Raw genomic sequence first — 19,978 nt, forward strand, 5'->3', positions numbered from 1 at the left:
CTACCCTCTAAAGCTTGCCGCACGACATCAAGCCTGCTCCGCCGCGCCTTCTCCGCCGCCGGGCAAGCTGCGTCAGCGCTGCACACCATGGCCACACTTCAGATCTTCCAGGCCGATCTCCTCCGAAAGCTGGATGAGAAGGGACCTGAAGCGATCTGCGTGCCGGACTTGAGGAGCGCCACGGACCTCGCTCTCCGTGCCACTAAGTCCGCGGCACAGGCCATTGGGCGAACTATGGCCTCCCTCACTGTGACTGAGGCACCTCTGGCTGACGCTCTCGGAGATGGCCAAGTCCGAGCACACCGCGTTCCTCGACGCCCCGCTTTCTCCCGCCGGCCTCTTCGGATCCTCCGTGAAGGACTTTGCGGAGAGATTCGCCGAGGTACATAAAGCGTCACAGGCTATGAAGCACTTCCTCCCGAAGCGCTCCAGCTCTGCAGCAGGCCGTGCGAAACCGTCTGCACAGAGCTCACAGCCCCAGCCACCGCCCACTGCCGCCACTTCGCAGCGCCGCCAGGCCCGAGGCGCGAGACCGCGCTCCTGCTCATCCGGCCGCCGCCCCACCATGCGCGGCCAGCGGCCTAGGATTGTGGTAAAGCCGGAGGCCCCGAAGTCGTCCTAGCACGCCTAGGAAAACGACGGTGTTCGAGTCCCGCTGCGGCCGGACTTCCACCAAAGCTATTCGCTCGTCCAGTTCCAGCAAATGTGACTGGTCCAGTGTTTTCTGCAGCCAACAAGCCGGTTCTGTCGCCCGCTTGCCTGCACACAAAAGCTGTTTTTATGGCTACCCAGATAAATCCCCAAGAGAGTGTATTTTCTGGTGTCCCGGCCACGGCCGATGGTGTTTTATGTGTAGAAAGAATGCCCACTGCCCAGTGCCCATCACTACACACAAGCACAGCCTGTCACACAGGGCTCGCGCACATAAAATCGACTCAGATCGATTGCGCATCAAACGTGGTAAATGTGCCCACTACCCAGTGCCCACACACACTACGTTATGCATGTCCCACGGTTTCTGTAAAAACGAAACCAACAGGCATTCGCTTCACTCAAGCGAAAAATGCTTTCGGTGTGATAAATGTGCCCGCTATCCCGCGCCCACATCCACACACAGACATGACAGTTCCTACGGGACTCGCCTAGCCCTCCCCCTCTCGGTTGACCGCCGCAGAGGAGTCGAGCGCGGGCAATCTGCCCGCTGTTATCAGCGCGCCCCCTGCCTCAAATGTCACGAGCGCGACACTTGTGTTACAGCACACCGAAGCCTCTCCATCGCTGAGCGAACGGAGCGCGCTTCGTATTCAACCCCTAGCTATTCCCCTAGCTAACCCCTAGCTATTCATGCAGATGCATGGGCAAAGCTGCCAGGGGTTTCGAAGTGGGTGCTAGACATTATAAAAATTCGCTGCAGTTTCGCCGGCGCCCTCGCCGCTATACGGCGCGCGTCGAGACCACGGTAAAAACAGAAGTAGCACATTTACTTCGAGCCGAAGTGGCGAAACTATTGAGCAAAGGGGCCATAGAGCCTCTCTCTCAAGTTCAGAGCGAAGGAGGGCTATACAGCAGATACTTCCTGGTACCGAAAAAAGACGGGGGTCTCAGACCCATACTAGATCTAAGGCAACTGAACAAAGTGCTTGTGAAGCAACAGTTCAGGATGCTCACGACCAGAAAAATCCTCGCGCAGATTCGCCGAGGAGACAATAGATCTGAAGGACGCGTATTTTCAAATACAAATAGCGTCACGTCACAGGCGATTTTTGAGATTCGCCTTCGAGGGCCAGGCATATCAGTACACAGTCCTGCCGTTCGGTTTATCCCTGGCACCCCGTACATTTACGAAGTGCATGGACGCGGCGCTCGCACCCCTCAGAATGAAGGGCTTGCGAGTACTGAACTATTTGGACAATTGGCTGATTCTAACGCAATCTCGCTCAGTGCTCATAGAGCACACGACCATTTTACTCGATCACCTCGAGAATTTGGGTCTTAGAGTCAATTGGGCGAAGAGCTCTCTGTCCCCCAGTCAGACGATATCTTTCCTGGGCACAGAGCTGAACTCGCTGTCTATGATAGCGCGACTATCACCACAGCGTGCGGTGGACGTTCAGCGCGCAGCGAACTCTTTCCGCTGCGGCGCATCTGTCCCGCTCAGGAAATTTCAGAAGATGCTGGGTCTCATGGCCTCAGCATCATCAGTACTCCAGCTGGGCCTGCTCCGCATGCGCCCACTGCAGTTCTGGCTGAAAGCGTGAGTCCCACGCCGAGCGTGGACATCCGGTTTGCTTCGTCTCAAGGTCAATCAGAAGTGCGTTGCAGCTCTGAAACCTTGGAAAGCGGACGACTGGTACCGATCAGGTGTAAGCCTGTGGACTTCCTCGAGGGTGAAGGTGGTGTCTACGGACGCATCCACCTCGGGATGGGGAGCGCTGCTCGAGGGCAGACCGTTCTTCGGCCAGTGGTCAGAACGGGAGAAGCTCCTGCACATAAACTGCCTCGAAATGCTGGCTGTAGACAACGCGCTGACACGTTTTTGTCCCCAAATAAAAGGACACCACGCCCTGGTCCGATCGGACAACATGTCTGTGGTGTCCTACATAAATCGCCAGGGCGGCCTCAGGTCCAAGAACCTGCACAGGCTAGCGGAACGCCTCCTGGTGTGGGCTCAGTGCAACCTGCGCTCGCTGAGAGCAGCGCACGTGCCAGGACTCCTAAACATAGGACCAGACAGACTGTCCAGGAACAATGTTCCGGCAGGCGAATGGTATTTACACACACAGACAGTCCAACTGCTGTGGAGGAAATTTGGCAGAGCGGAAGTAGACCTGTTCGCGTCTCAAGAAAACGCTCACTGCCCGGAGTTTTTCTCCAAGAGCAGGGACGCGCTGGCTCATGTATGGCCCCGCCGCCCGCTCTATGCTTTTCCCCCCGTCTCTCTCCTGCCTCAGGTGATAGAGCAGATCAGGGAAGAAGGATGCTCAGTACTGCTCGTGGCGCCGCTCTTGAAGAACCAGCCTTGGTTCCCAGCTGTGATGCAACTAGCGAGCACTGCCCCGTGACCAGTGCCAGTGAGGAGAGACCTCCTCTCTCTGGCTTACGGCTCGATCTGGCATCCTCACCCGGAATTGTGGTCCCTTCATGTCTGGGCCATCAACGGGTACATGTCGAGCTCCCTAAGGGAGTGATAAACACGATCACGCAGGCTAGAGCTCTGCCTACGAGACGTCTCTACTCCTCGAAATGGTCAGTGTTTTTGGGCTGGTGCACAGCCCCTGGCGTGTCACCCACAGACTGTGGAGTTGCTTTCCTTCCTACAAGAGCTGTTGGATAAGGGTAGAACCCCTTCCACGCTCAAAGTTTATGTGGCGGCTATAGCAGCGTTCTCAAGAACAACGCTTGGTCAGTCGATAGGAAGGAACGATCTAGTCATCCGCTTCCTTAGAGGGGCTAAGAGACTGAATCCTCCCAGACCTCCCTCAGTCCCTGTATGGGACCTTTCTTCGGTACTGGAAGCCATGAAAGGTGGCCCATTCGAGCCTTTGCAGACGATTGATCTGAAACATCTGTCTTTCAAGACCGTGTTTCTGCTGGCTCTCGCTTCAGTGAAGCGCATTGGGGACTTACACGCGCTCTCAGTAAGCGTGACGTGCATGGAATTTGGGCTGAATGACTCGAGGGTTATACTCAAACCTAAGCACGGTTATGTTCCAAAATCCCTCAACACACCGTTTAGGGCGCAGGTCATTTCCCTGTCAGCCCTACCGGTCCCTGATGAGGAAAGAGACGCGAGCCTCCTTTGCCCAGTCAGGGCGTTGTGAGCTTATGTGTCTCGCTCGTCTGCTTTCAGGCAGACAGAGCAGCTCTTTGTTTCGTTCAGTGGGCGCTCTAAAGGACTAGCCGCATCAAAACAGATCCAGATGGATAGTTGATGCTATTGCGCTAGCATACGCTTCTAAGGGCATGCAGTGCCCGTTGGGTGTCAGAGCGCACTCCACGAGAGGCATGGCCTCTTCGTGGGCCTGGTCGAGTGGGATTGCTTTGCAAGATATTTGTACGGCGGCGGGCTGGGCCTCCCCGTCTACATTTATAAGGTTTTACAACCTAGAGGTTCCCGCCCTGCAGGCCAGGCTGCTGTCGGTCTGGTTAACCAGTATTGTCTGTCCTGATGCTATCAGCTCAGAATGCTGTGTCTGCTGAGCGCAGCTCAATGATCGACAGTGTAAAATAATAGCACAAGATGTGTTTGGGCAAACTGTGTAAGACCCACACTTCCCCATCAGTTCAGGCCGTACCCCGCCCTGTCTGTATGATGTAATTAGCGTCTAAGTGACGCTGCTATGTGTGGAAGAGTGCGGTTTCGCCCCTCCCTCTTCCCGGACTCCCTGTGAGTTCCCTGGGTGATTATGTATTATATGAACCCCGGGCTTTCGCCCTTGGGACTATGGTGTCAGATCCCTGCATGCACGCCGTCTTGCATTGGGTCCCCTAGCGTAAGATATTTTACGCAGTACGAGAGACCTCTCGTAAGAGAATGTACTCGGTTACTAACGTAACCTCGGTTCTCTCTAAAAGAGGGAACGAGTACTGCGTATCTTGCCGTACATGCACACGCTCTGGTTGCTTCGGTGATGAAAAACCAGATAATAGCTGCCTGTGAGCGGTATTTACAGTATAGGCCTAGGCCACGCCCGTTTCGGCAGGATGTGACGCAGCGGGCGCGAAGCACCCTCATTGGGTCTGGCGTCACGCCAGGCCTCGCTCGATAGGCTGCTGCAGTTGCTGCAGAGCAGCCAATAGGCGCGCGAGCTGCCTCCCCTATGTCTGTATGCTGCCGCAACGCGTTTTGCATTATTGAAAAATTAAGGATAATTTTTGGCTCCAATATCTTGTGGAAAAAGGATTTTCCCCGAGCGTAAGATATCTTACGCAGTACTCGTTCCCTCTTCTAGAGAGAACCGATGTTACGTTAGTAACCGAGTACGTTCACTAAGATGTTCATACAACCAGTTTTACAGGCATTCAAGCATTTAGATAAGTCATTCATGTAGGGATTAAAAATACCTTGTTTAGATGAAAGATTAAAAAATACCTTAGGTATTAAAAATACCTAAATACCCTGGTTTATGGTTTGATGAAAAGTTATCATGTAAAAAAGTTAATATTAAATTAGTTAAATTAAATCAAAGTGTAAAAAGATCTTAAATGTAATGCGTGCAGTTAGTTACAATTGGGGAGCTGGTCGTAGTGCATTGCTGTGTATGTATCAATCATTGATTCGCTCTTGCTTTGATTATGGATGCATTGTATACGGGTCTGCAACCAAGTCTTTACTGAAAAAAAATTATATTATTCAATCCAAAGCACTAAGAATATGTTGTGGAGCAGTTAAAACATCCCCTGCAGATGCAATTGGGGAAAAAATGGGAGAGATACCCTTAGATCTTAGAAGGGAAAAACTGGCAATGACATACTGGGTGAATCAACAATCAGTGAATCATCTTACTCTGAAAATATTGGAGGAGTGCTGGGAATATTCATAATGATGGAGGAAATAGTTTTGGATGGAAGAGTAGAATGTGGGCAAAGGATTGTGGCATGGACAATAAAAGATCTTCTGTCCTAATGTACAATTTACGGATGCTCCACCATGGAAAGTCCCTGAACCGCTTGTTGACTTGAGCTTACTAGACAAGTCCAAAGAAGAATATATAGGAAACGAGGTGAATGCTGTATTAAATACATTTTATAAAATTTTACAAATATTTACAGATGGTTCTAAGGAACCTGTCAGTCTAAAGGTTGGAATATGTGTATATATTCCGGAATTTAAAATGCAAATTAGTTTGAAGTTGCCCGATGAGTTATCTGTGTACACTGCAGAGTTAACACTATAAGACTACAGTGGGTTGAACAAGTCAGACCAAACAGTAGTAACATGCTCAGATTCTTCTTCTGCTTTAATTAGAATATTACATGCAAAATCAGACAGAGAAGATTTATTAATGGAAGTTTATTTATCATTATACAGATTGAAAGAGGCTGGAATTGTGGTGTATTTTTGTTGTGTACCAGCACATGTTGGGGTCTCTGGTAATGAGGTTGCTGGTAAACTAGCAAAAAAAGCACTAGACAAGAGAGAGGTGGATGTTAAAGTACCTATGGGGAGTTCTCTGTGATGGCCCTGAGCAAAAAATATTACAAGACTCCTTTAATATATCTTTTTGGTGTGGACTTAAATGAGATATCAGACCCTGTATTTATCAGAAGAGTAGGTCTGATTTCTTATGCATCTAAGAAATATATTCCACTAAACTGGAAAAAAAGGATACCCTCCAACATTTGAATTATTTAAGCATATCATAAACAACACACTTAACATGGAATATTTAACATACAGTTTAAAAAACAAAACCCACATCTTCTTATAGAGACCTGAATATTTTTACGGACCTAATATAAACCCTTTGACCCATGTCTTTGTAATTCACTATTCATTGTATTTGACTATTTATGTCCTGTTATTTTATCTGTTTTAATTTGTTATCACAAACTGGATTTGTTGATGTATATGTTTTCATATATGTTATGTATACTCTGATGCTGCTTAATGTAGAATATTTCTCATCATATTCAAATCATTGTTTTGAAATTGGAAAATAAGGAAATAATTATATATTAAAAAAAAGTACCCATGGGGGAAAAAGAGGCAAAATCGAATAAGTGGGACTTAGATGGGACAGTAGTAACACAGGGTGTTATAATATTACACAAGTCAAGTCAAGTAACCTTTATTTATATAGCGCTTTTTCAAGTTCAGTGATGATTCAACTTGTAAAAACAAGAAAAGTTATTAATTTGGTTCATTTATATATATATATATATATATATATATATATATATATATATATATATATATATATATATATATATACATATATATATATATATATATATATATATATATATATATATATATATATATATATATATATAGCCACTCTGGAGAAAACCGTAATGTCATCATCCAGCTCAGTTCAGTTCTCATATAATGGTGTCAATGCAGGCAGATTAATATTATTGTTGATCCGGTCTGCAGCCTACTTAGTCTCTCTCTTCGAGAGCTTGCGACTAATGTACAGCACCGGCCACTCCTCTCCCTCTATCTCCTGGGACAGGACCGCTCCCAGCTCCCTGTCCCACGTGTCAGTCTGCAACAAGAAAGGGAGAGAAAAATGAACGTAATAGTGGGCCGCCACACAGAGCAGCCTTTACCTGGGTGAAGGCCTGCTGACACGGCTCTGTCCACTGGAGCGGGTCTGGTGCTTCCTTTTCAGTGAGATCAGTCAGCGGACTGGCGAGGTCCGAATAATTAGGCACAAACCTTCTATAATATCCCGCCAGCCCCAGGAACTGTCTCACCTCCTTTTTGGTCTTCGGCCTCGGGCAAGTTGCATGAGCTGCGGTCTTATCAATTTGCGGCCGCACCTGCCCGTGACCCAAGTGGAAGCCCAGATGCCTGACCTCTACCCGCCCAACCGCACACTTCTTTGGGTTGGCCGTGAGCCCAGCCCGTCCCAGCGCTCTCAGGACAGCGCACACATGCTCCATATGCCACTGCCAGTCATTACTGTAGATGACGATTTCATCCAAGTAGGCAGCTGCATATGGAGCATGAGGCCGGAGAATTCGGTCCATGAGACGCTGAAACGTGGCTGGAGCCCCAAACAACCCGAAAGGAAGTGTAACGAATTGGTGTTACCCGAACGGCGTGTTTTTTCTTTAGATAAAGGCGATAAGGGGATCTGCCAGTATCCTTTCGTTAAGTCCAGTGTCGAATAAAAGCGAGCGGTGCCCAGCCGATCAAGCAGTTCGTCAATCCGCATTGGATACGCGCCGAACTTCGACACAGCGTTAACTCTGCGGTAATCCACACAGAAACAAACCGAGCCGTCAGTTTTGCTATTATTCTCGTGCACTGACTTGTTCACTAAGCTGAACAGCTAATCAGACTTCCCTCACTGACGGCCCGATAAAAAGCCGACGAGGAACAATTTCAGCCGACGGTGCGAAAACTTACTGAGAAAACTTAGTCGGCCGATGCACAAAAACTGCCCAACGGCTGACCGTCGGCTCAGTGTCCCGGTGTGTCAGTGAAAACTAATGCCTTGCTTCCTAATATCTCCCAAGGATAGCATGTACAGAGTGAACAGCAGCGGTCCTAGGACTGAGCCTTGTGGTACTCCATACTGAACTTGCGATCAAAATGGCATCTCTTTGTTTACAAACTGCAGACTGACAGTTTGTATAGTACACAGACAGAAGGGAGGATAAATTGTCAGGGAGAAAATAGAAAAGAAGAAGTATTGCTGTCTAGATTAAGATTAGGACACACTTGGTTGAAATCAACACTGGCACTTATTGGTTTACATGAAAATAGATTATGTGATGTGTGTGGTGTATTTGAAAAAAATGAATTGCGGCATTAGCGAAAAAATCATGCCATGACCAATTAGACATTTAAATAAATATAAAATATCACTATTATTCAAATCAAATGCATTGCATGTCTCAGCTGAATCCTATATATAAAATTGATTTAAGCTCTAAAAAAAGGTTTGAAACAGGCTACTGGGATTGTGATTAAACCCATTTCATTTACAGCAATGACCAGCATTAAACTACACAATTAAAATTTGTGGTAAGGCAGTTATGATATATAAGTTCATATTTTGTGTTTGTTTGGTAAAATTACTTGAATTTACTCATAATGTTGCAAAAGTAAACTAATAATTTAATTGTAAGTTTCATGCTTAATTTCGGTGGAAACGCGGCTTTTGTTTTTCAGGCACTGTTGATTGGCTTTATTGCAGAGCATTCTCTTCCTCTGTCAATTGCACCAGGAATCATCAAATTGGCCCAGGAGTTGGCTAAAGACCCCAAAGCACTTGCCCAACTCTGTATCGACAGGACATCTGCTTCATCCAAGCTCACACACAGTGTACAAAAAAACATCCTAGATGACAAGGAATAAGATAAAGGAATAAGAAGCATTCCCTTCTCCCTCAACATTGACTACGCCACCAGTAATACCAACAAAAGGGTCCTGGGTGTCCTTGTCAGCTACTGGTCTCAGAAAATCGAGAAGATGGTCATTCAACATCTTGCAGGGTAAGAGCTCACAACCGTGACATCTGAGTCACTTTTTAATATACTAGATGACCTTTTTGAAAAAATTACTCTGCCGTGGCACAATTTGTTGTCCATTCTCATGGACTCATGTGCTGTGATGAGGGGGTCTAAGAACGGACTGGAGACAAAGATCAGGGAGCGACGAGCCCCACAACTCCTTGACATTGATGGAGACTCGTGCCACCACATCCACAATGCCAGTAAGAAGTTCTGCAGTCAATTTGAGCATTGGGTTGAGGCTCTGCTTTCAGACCTACACACTGACCAAAAATGGTCAGTCAACATGAAAGAATATCTCAGAGAAATCTGTTGCATAATTGGAGTCCTTTTCTCTCGTCCAGAGTGCTAAATCCCCCACCGGTGGCTCGCAGTCAAGTCAAGTCACCTTTATTTATATAACACTTTTTACAATACAGATTGTATCAAAGCAGCTTCAGAGTGATAACATGAAAATAATACAACAAAGTTTATTTCTAGAAGAAAATTGCTTCATCGTCCACCTTAAGTAAGGCGGATCAATAATATTGTTGAATATTAAATGTCCCCAGCTAAGCAAGCCAAAAGCCAAGGCAACAGTGGCAAGGACACTCCATCAGTGACAGAATGGAGGAAAAAACCTTGGGAGAACCCAGGCTCAGTCGGGGGCCAGTTCTCCTCTGGCCAATGAACGAACAGTGTATGATTATGATTTAGGCAGCATTACAGATCAGAAGTCAGATTGGATCAGAACATTCAGAATATTAGGGCTGTAACGATACACCAAACCCACGATTCGGTTCGTATCACGATTTTTGACCCACGATTCGGTTCGTATCACGATTTTTTTTTGGGGGGGGGGGGGATGATTTTTATTAAAACAATATTTTTTATTAAATAACATTTGTAAAACCTTTATAAACTGAACACCAAAGAACAAGATTAACTATGCAAATTATTAACAATATAAATAGCCATATATAAAATAAATAAATAGCCAAAGCTATAACACTTCTGTTTTCTTTGTAACAAAATACTGTTGAAAAGCAAACAGAACTAAACTCCATTGTGGTGATGAGCATGTTGAAAATTCTCCTTCAATCAAGTTCTCTTACATTTACAAAGTAGGCTAAATTAAATGGCTACTGTTTCACACTGAGGTAACTGAGGCTTACTGCCTGTGCTGCAAACCACCAATCAAACCTTACAAATTGAGGTAAATTGTGTTTTTTCTTGCTTTTCCCCAGTCTTAAAGTGAAAAAGGTAGTATTTAATTAAATACATTTATAGTGAGATTACTACATTTTATTTAATTAATCGCATTTATTGTCAATCTGTGTTCATTTTGACCACGAACCATGCGCTGTCACTTTAATTCAGCGCGTGCAGCACAAAAGAAATACTCGTTGCGGAAACGATCGCTGCACTGCTGTATACGCACGGCAACTGGAACGGATCGACGGACGGCAACCGCGTGCAGTCTGAAAGCTCTGACCGGTTAACATGGGTAGGCTACGGAAAAAATATGCACCGCATACGCACTGCAAACGGAGTATGTGTGAAACGGCCGTTACTCTGAGAGTTGGAAGGGGTGTGTCGCGATTTTGCCTTCTCACACCGCGAAACAGGATCGTGGATCCGAGTGTCGCGATTTCGATTTCATATCGCGTATCGTTACAGCCCTACAGAATATGTATCCAGTTCCATCTGGCTGAAGATCGGAGTCACGCCGGTATGGAGAAGGGTTTGTTGAGGATCAGTGCCGGTGGCTGTCGTGTCGATGAGGCCTTCACAGGGCTGATGAGGCTGGCACTTCAGGGATGCGTTGTGGATGGGTCCAGGTGCAGGTCCACCATCTGATCTGGATACGGCCCGGATACGGCTGACTTCAGTAAACCTCGGAATAAACAGAAAGACTAACATTAGCGTAGATGCCATTCTTCTTATGATATAACAAGTACATCAGGTGTTATAGGAAGTGGCCCCGGTTCTGGCTGACCTAATCTATGCAGCCTGATAATCATAGGATAATATAGTAATAATCATAATAATCAAACTGATTTGAATAATAGAAATGTATAATGTTCTATATGAATGCCTAGTCTAGATTTAAACTGACAGAGTGTGTCTGCTTCCCGAACAATGTTAGGAAGACTGTTCCAAAGTTTAGACACCAAGTTCAGTCTTGGATGTCAGTGGGGGATGCTTTTGTTGTGTTTTATGATGGCTTCTTGAATAAAGAAGACAAAGATACATACAAGGATGTTGTTGATGCTGCTCTACAAAAGCAGGGAGTGCAGGATGCAGGCAGGAACTGGGCGAAGGAGCTGGGGTCCAGGTCCAAGAACTTTACAGATGAAGGGAGGAGGAGGAAGGCCAGAATGTGCAAGAAGGTGAGAGAAAACTTCACTATCCAGCTAGATTCATCATCAATCACCTCATCAAGATCGGTCAGAAATCCTGGAGTAATATTTGATGACCAGCTGACCTTCACAGACCAAATTACAAAGACAGCTCGATCATGCAGGTTTGCACTGCACAACATCAGGAAGATCAGGCCTTTCCTAACTGAGCATGCAATACAACTTCTCATCCAGGTCCTGGTCATTTCTAGGCTTGATTACTGCAATGCTCTTCTGGCTGGACTTCCATCATGTGCGACTAAACCTCTACAAATGATTCAGAACGCTGCAGCTCGTCTTGTCTTCAACGAGCCCAAAAGGACCTACGTCACTCCTCTGTTCTTCACTTTGCACTGGCTACCTCTCGCTGCTCGCATCAAGTTCAAGGCATTGACGCTTGCTTACAGATCTATCACAGGCTCAGCTCCCTCCTACTTTCACTCGTTCCTACGAGTCTACATCCCTACCAGAAGCCTATGATTGGTCAATGAGTGACGGCTCGTGGTACCATCACAGAAAACCAAAAAATCACTCTCCAGAACATTCTCATTCATGGTTCCATGCTGGTGGAATGCCTCCCCACCCTCATCTGGAAAGCAGAATCCCTGGCTCTTTTTTTGCCTCTTTGCGATGACTTACTTAATTTAGTCCTCATTTGTAAGTCGCCTTGGATAAAGGGGTATGCTAAATTACTAAATGTAAATGTAACTAGCGAGTGAATGGATGGAGACTACAGCGGTAGGGCGCATGATGTTCATGGGTGTCCAAAAATCCGACTTAAACGGGAAAGTCGAGGAGGCATGTTTAGGACAGGGACATAAAGCTCAGTTCCTTGCCCTGGTGGAAGATTTTTGGTGCATGTTTGATGGTCACTTGGGCCATATGTCAATGGCAGAGCACATGATCGACACCGGTAGTGCAAAGCCTGTAAATTTGCCACCTTACCGTACTTCCCCTGAGAAAAAGCAGATAATTGAAAGCCAGATAAAACAAATGCTGGAAGAAGGAATTATTGGGCCGTCATCAAGCCTGTGGGCTGCACTGGTTGTGATCGTAAAGAAACCTTGTGGAGAACCCAGGTTCTGTGTTGATTACAGAGGTCTAAATCAGCTCACACTGAAATATTCATATCCTCTACCCCGGGTGGATGAATCATTAGACTTTCTGTCCTGTGGGAAATTTATTACAACTCTGGATCTATCTCGAGGGTATTGGCAAGTGTCCGTTGAGGGAAAGTGTAGACCAAAAACTGCTTTTATATCTCACTGTGGCCTATTTCAGTTCAAAGTCCTTTCCTTCGGGCAATGCCTCTGCTACATTTCTAAGGGTCATGAACACTGTCCTTGCTGGCCTGATTTATAAATGCTGTGCAGTGTACTTGGACAACATAGTAATAGCTTCACCGACCTTTGAACAACACCTTGAAGACCTTCGGGAGGTTCTGTTGATACTGCAGACAGCAGGTCTCTCTCTAAAGCTGAGCAAAAGTCAGTTCTGTCTAAGTGAGCTCATATTCCTTGGCTACCGTGTCACACCAGAGGGTATATGACCAAACCCGGCAAAAGTAAAGGCAGTGACTGAGTTCAGAACACCAAAAGACACAAAGGATGTCAAAGGATTCAAAATCAATCAATCAATCAATCAAAGGATTATCGATGCTTCATCCGTCTGACCCGGAAAGAAACACTGTTCTGCTGGGATTAAAGTTGCCAGGCTGCTATGGATTTCTTGACGAAGTGTCTCACGTCAGCACCAATCTTATGTTTTCCAAATTTCACACGGCCATTCTATGTACACACAGACGCTTGCAACCTGGGTCTTGGTGCGGCCCTGATGCAAAAAGATGACATGGGACGAGATGTTGTTGTGGCTTTTGCAAGCAGAACTCTACACAAGGCTGAGAAACCCTACTCGACGCCTGAAAAGGAATGTTTAGGAGTGATTTGTGCTCTGGAGTACTTTAAACCCTATGTAGAGGGCCTCCATGTGATGGTCTACACAGACCATAATAGTCTGAGATGGCTGATGAACCGCCCAAACCCTTCAGGACGTCTAGCGAGATGGTCCTTACACCTGCAGGACTTTGAGTTTAGTATTTTGCATAAGCCAGGTGTTCAAAACAAGGTCCCAGGCGCTTTGTCCCGCAACCCAATTCAATGCGAGGCTGCCCCAATAGACATTCAATCCATCCAATGAAACAGCTCAAATTCTATGTGCCTACATCCATCAGAGGTACTTTGTTAAAATACTACCATGACCAACCTACTGCTGGACACCCTGGAATTACCAAAACTTTGACCAGGCTAAAGATTAGGTTCTTCTGGCCAAAAATGACAGAGGATGTGAAGAGATACGTTACCTCATGTTTCGTGTGTCAATTGACAAAGCCTAGTCAAAAGGAACCAGCAGGTCTGATGGTCCCAATCAAACCACAAAAGTCCTGGGAATACACTGGAGTAGACTTTGTGGGCCCTCTCCCTCGGACGCAGACTGGAAATGAGTACATTCTTGTGTTTGTCGACTACTTCTCAAAGTGGATAGAAGTAAATGCAGTCAGAACAGCGACAGCGCAAGTTGCTGCGAGTAAGTTCCTGAGTGAAATCTTTGCCAGACATGGTGCACCAACTTACCTGATTTCAGACCGTGGCACACCATTTGTGAGTAACCTCTTCTAGGATGTGGTGGCCGCCATGGGTACAGAACACAGGTTAACTATGACATATCACCCACAGACAAACTCTACAGAAAGGGTGAACCGTACCTTGAAAACAGCCATTCGTACATACCGTCAATGATGTTGTATGGACGAGAGCTTGAGACTCCACTTGATTTGGTCACACAACCAAATGTTGATGGAGTAGATGACCCGGATGTAACATACCCGGAGAATTTGAGAGCTTCCTTACAAGACGCTCATGATCACGCCAGAGTAGCTCTAGAGAAAGGACATAAACGTAGGAAATGATACTATGACCTAAAACGGCATTCGGTTTCTTATGTCGTGAATGATCTGGTTAGAGTGAAAACACAAACAAAGTCTAATGCAATAGCAAACTTTACAGCCAAGCTGGCTCCAGTATACTCTGGTCCATACAGGGTCTCAAAAGTACTGTCTGATGTTAACTACAGGCTGGAAAAAATCGATACTTGAGAGGATGTTGGTGTGTTTCACGTTGTGAACCCTCAGCCCTTTCACTCATGGAATACTGCTTTGTCCAAACAGAAACTCTCTAATAATTGTGACAATGGACAATCATGGGATAAAGGTGCCTCTATGCAAAACGGGGCTAGAGAATCTGATGATACTGCCTTAAGTGTTGCTATAGACTGGTTGACCGAACTCCCCAATGACGTTTCCTCAGAAAGCTTACCTGAACAGACACTTGACGTGCTGGTTTTGCAGACACAGAGTACTCTGACATGAGATGTGACTTTGACACTCACAGATTTGACACAAATGACCCGTTCCAGGGTACTGACCATTATAACTTGAGACTGAGACAGAACCCCAGAATACTTATGACTGGATAGGTAATAGGTGGACTAACCCATATCATACACGCAGAGAGATGAAACAATGGTTTTGTTTGTCACTTGTTGTCTATTGACAAATGTTCAAGGTTTGATGTTTTGAAAAAAACATGAAAGTGTTTTCACCAACAAAAAGTGTGGTGTTGCAACACAGTTGTTTTGTTTTATTGAACCTAAGTGCAATGTAAGGATTTGTGGGACTGTACTGGTTGTGCGTTATGTTTTTCTCACCCTATAACAGCTTTTCAACTGTGGCATGTATCTATGGTTGTTAAGTGAAACAGTAATGCTCCTTGGTTGTGTACGGCTGGGGTCAGCCTTTGTTTGACAGGGTGGTAATCTGTCACAAGTAGAATTAGGTACTGCATCTTAAGGTGGAATGGACTCTGTTACTCCCCCTCACTCAGAGTGGGCAGTCGGTATGAGGAGCACGACCTGTGAACATCGCATGTATGCATGCAAGCCTGTTTTATATTTCTGTCGCTCTTATCCTGCTTTTATTTATATTCAGTAACACAGTTGTTAGTGGTGTGTTTTGCAAACTGCCCATGTGTGTGTGGGATCGATGACGACGCCGACAACAAATCACCACTGTCGAATATCAGTTACGTCTTACGTGAGTCTTTGCTTACACCTGACTACAACCATTCAGGCAAGCTATCCGCCCTTTTGTGAGAAGAAAGGCGTTACAAGGTGACATGAGGGCTGACTGACCAGGTACATAGTTCTAAATCAAATGGATCTGAGGGGTTTCGCAGATTATAAAGCAGAGCACTGCAAACTATTAGTATAAGTAAAACAAAATGCACAGTGCATTACAATGCACAGAACAATGCATTATATATTATTTTCAAAGGGCACTCTTCCAAGTTTGGTGGTTCCACCATGATGGACCTGTTTCGTTGCACTGCATTTCTTTGACAGAGTAATGAAGTGGCAGGAAGCTACCCAATGGAAAAAGAAGGTTTACAGAGGAGCCTTGCTCTGTTGGAAGATCGTGGTGTGACTCTTGACTGGATTGTCCCGACTATCATCCTCAAATCCAGAAGTTCCTAAGGGAACACAACATCACCCAGTTTTATGTTTGGCACATAGAGAAAGGTATGTTACCTGACACATTGTATAAAACTTAATAACCTCTTTGTTTCACTTCTTGTAAAATTAAAAATACTGAAAATATGGAAGTCTATGTCCACTATGCCAGTACAAATTCTCATGCTTAGTACTTTTAAAAAAAAATTCCAATCTCTGGACATTGCTCAAAATATAATCTGTGTAATGGGGCTTGTCTGAATGTACATAGGATTACGAAGCAGGTTGAGAACATTTGCAAGTTGAAAGACTGTAATAAATTATGGAAGTGGATGCGCAGCATTAAAAACCACATATATTGGACTGCGGCATCTTCAATCACTGGGCCTGAAAGAATGGCTTAATGGACCTCGATTCTAATCCATGTCCAGGACAAACATACACATGAGGACCCACATTTTCCAGCTTGTCTACATGCTCAAAGGAAAAGGAGCAAATGGCTAACTGCCGGTATGATATCTGGAAAAGGTTTGAGCTAATTCTGAACATGAGTAAACAAAACATAAGGACTATCATTCATAGTAAATCAACTGCAAGTACAGTTCATTTTATTTGTGAGTCATAGAATCAAAACATATTATCCCATCTGTAGGAACTCAGGCTTTCTACAAGCTGGAGAAAGTTCTGGCAAACAAGAAGATTATGAAGGAAGTCACCAAACTCCTTGGAGGTTTTCCACAGTCATCCTATGTTTTGCCGGAAAAAACGTGGTCTTTCCATTTCTTGGAATGTTGTGCAGGTAAAGTAGTTGTTGTAAAAATAACTTGCACAAAAATTTGACAATGCACGGTCAAACCAGTGAAGACAGAACCAACATTAAGTAAGTAAACTCTGTGTTTATTTATAAAATATAATAGAAATTTACATTCTAGCATTGCATGTTTTCTTATAAGTTAGTTTATAACAGTCAATAATAACTATTTACAAATACATTAATATTGTGCCGGGTATGTTTCCTTGGATGGCAAATATGCGTAGTGATTCCAGCCTGTGTGGTGCTGAGGATTCGTCGGGAGTTTCCAGATAGCCAGGGCAGCCATGTTCAGAAACATCCAGGTGCAGTCTTAAAGTTGTAACTTCTTCCTGAGTCTCTCCATTATTGTCCGACTCCCGTTTGAACATATAAGGCTGAACTCTGCTACTGGCAATTTCTGACATTTTGACATTTTGTTGTTGCCGGAAAATCCGAAGCACAAGCTGTAAAGGCCCCACCCTCTTCTGGAAAGGGGACGGGGAGCAGCAGCTCATTTGGATTTGATGGGACACACACAAAAACGGCTTTTTGCTCACACCCAAATAGGGGCAAATTGGACATGCTATAATAAATGATCCATGGGGTTCAGAAATTAGCTATTTTCATTGTCATTTAAGTGAAATTACTGAACTTAAATATACGAGCTTGATACAAATCAAGCTTGAAGAAATTTTCCTTGAAGAAATTTTGTTACCGGCAAAGTGTGTAATCCGGAATTCTATTATATATATATATATATATATATATATATATATATATATATATATAAAATAAATACAAAAAAAAGCAAGACATAAAACAGACACAGTTGCAATCAAACCCCCTTCAAGGATATAATTGAATAGCAAGGGGGAGATCATTCCACAGTTTTGAACCCGCTTTTGTTTGTATTTAGTCCTACGCACACATATAAGATGATGATTCTCCGATCTCAAGGATCTGGGTGGAGCATATAATGACAGTCTATTGGACATATACATAGGTGCCTGATTGTGAAAAGCCTTAAAAACAAATATGAGAATCTTATACATAATTCGGAACCATACAGGCAGACATTACAAGGAAATTAAAAGTGGTGTAACAGAGTCATACTTTTTTGCAGACTTGATCATCCTAGCCGCAGCATTTTGGACTTTCTGAAGGCGGGCTAGAGATCTCGCCTCAATTCCATAAAACAGGGAGTTACAATAGTCCATATGAGTGAATACCAGAGCTGTAAGTGCTTTCTCAAAATCTGTGACTGATAAAAATGGTTTGGTCTTAACTAAAAGGCGCAAATTAAAAAAACTAGTTCTCACCACTGAGTTTATCTGACTGTCCATTTTTAAATTGCTATCAAAAACAAAGCCCAAATTTTTCACATTGGATTTCACAAAGCCCGACAAAGGGGTCGATTTCAAAGATTGTTTCACATCATCGCTGCCAGGGCCAAACACAATTACTTCAGTTTTATCTTCATTAAGCTTTAGAAAAAAATTCAGCCATCCAGTCCTTAATGTGCTGTAGACAAGCTGATAAGGCAATAACTGAATTTGTATTTCTCACTGGTACATAAATCTGAGTATCGTCCGCAGAAATGGCCCTTTTGACAAATAATAGGGGGTTGGAACAGGAAAGCAAATGTCTGTTCATTTTCAGTCCTAAAACAGAATTTACCGAACATCCAAAACAATGCTGTGTGCTGGGCGAAATCCGCTCGTTTTACGTGCGTACGTATGACGGTATTTGTGACATTTGTGACAGTATACGCCTCCTCCCAGAAGGCTAATTTGAATACATCTGAATGAAGTCCCTGTCAGAAATAAATCAGATTTAGAGACAGATGCTAGTGAACCCAAATGAAAGTATTTATTGACAATAAAACTTAAATTTAACAAAGGATTGGAGTAAATCTGTGGCGAATTCAATTGGACATGGTTTGCAAAGACACAAAGTGTCAGCTGAAAATGCATAGCAAAACCAAACAATGAGATCAACAGAACCAGCATAGCTCAGAAACAGGATTGTGTTGAGGCACAGATCTCAGGAAGGCTACAAAAAACAAGAGTCCTAAGAGGGAAGTCAAGTCACATTTATTTATATAGCGCTTTTTACAATACAGATTGTTTCAAAGCAGCTTTACAGAGATAAGTAACAGGAAAATAATGCAAAAAAGTTCTTCTCTGGCCAACGAACAAACAGTGTATGATTATGATTCAGGCAGCATTACAGGTCAGAAGTCAGATTGGATGGGAACAATCAGAATATTATCCAGAGCATTATAAGAGCACAGTGGCCTTTTTCTAATTCTTAAATGGAAGAAGTTTGGAAGAACCAAGGCCCTTCATTAAGCTGGTTGTCACTGTGGTTGACATCAAGAGATCATAAGTGGAAATGGGAGAAACTCACGGCAACAAGTGATGATAATAAAATCACAGATCTAAGGTTTATGGCAGAGTTGCCAGACTCAAGCCTCTCCTCAGTAAAGCCACACGAACACCTGCTGGAAATCTGAAGAAAAAGCACCTAAAAGACCCTCAAGATTCTCTGGTCTGATGAACCTCATGTTAGGGTTAGAGGTTTAGGGTTAGGGTTGGTCAGCTCATGACCAACGCTGACAGTCACCAGATTACAGTATGTCACTTCTCAGACATTCCACGACCTGACAAAGGGCGATTCAACATGTTCAATCAACGAAAACCAGAGCCGAACAATGCAGACATACTGTAGGGGTAACACACTGATTCAACAAAACCAACAAAGTATCTGTTGCCTTCTGTGGGTGTAGTTTGAAATGGCCTTAAAACATTAAAAAAGAGACATTTTGAACATTCAGAGATAATGTTTCCATAACTTAGCTAAATGTTTTTAACCTATTTTTGTTAGTTGGGATCAGGGCTATCGATAGAGGAGAGAAAGGTGGTGGAGAGGAGAAAGCTGAAAATGCCTATCCACTGACGGTCCCCATCCAACCTGACGGAGACGCAGAAAACTCTGAGGATCTGCTGAGAAGAATGGCAGAAAATCCCCACATCCAGATGTTTTCAAATTA

The sequence above is a fragment of the Scardinius erythrophthalmus genome (genome assembly GCF_964197995.2).
Source record: "Scardinius erythrophthalmus genome assembly, chromosome: 13".
Taxonomy (NCBI): domain Eukaryota; kingdom Metazoa; phylum Chordata; class Actinopteri; order Cypriniformes; family Leuciscidae; genus Scardinius; species Scardinius erythrophthalmus.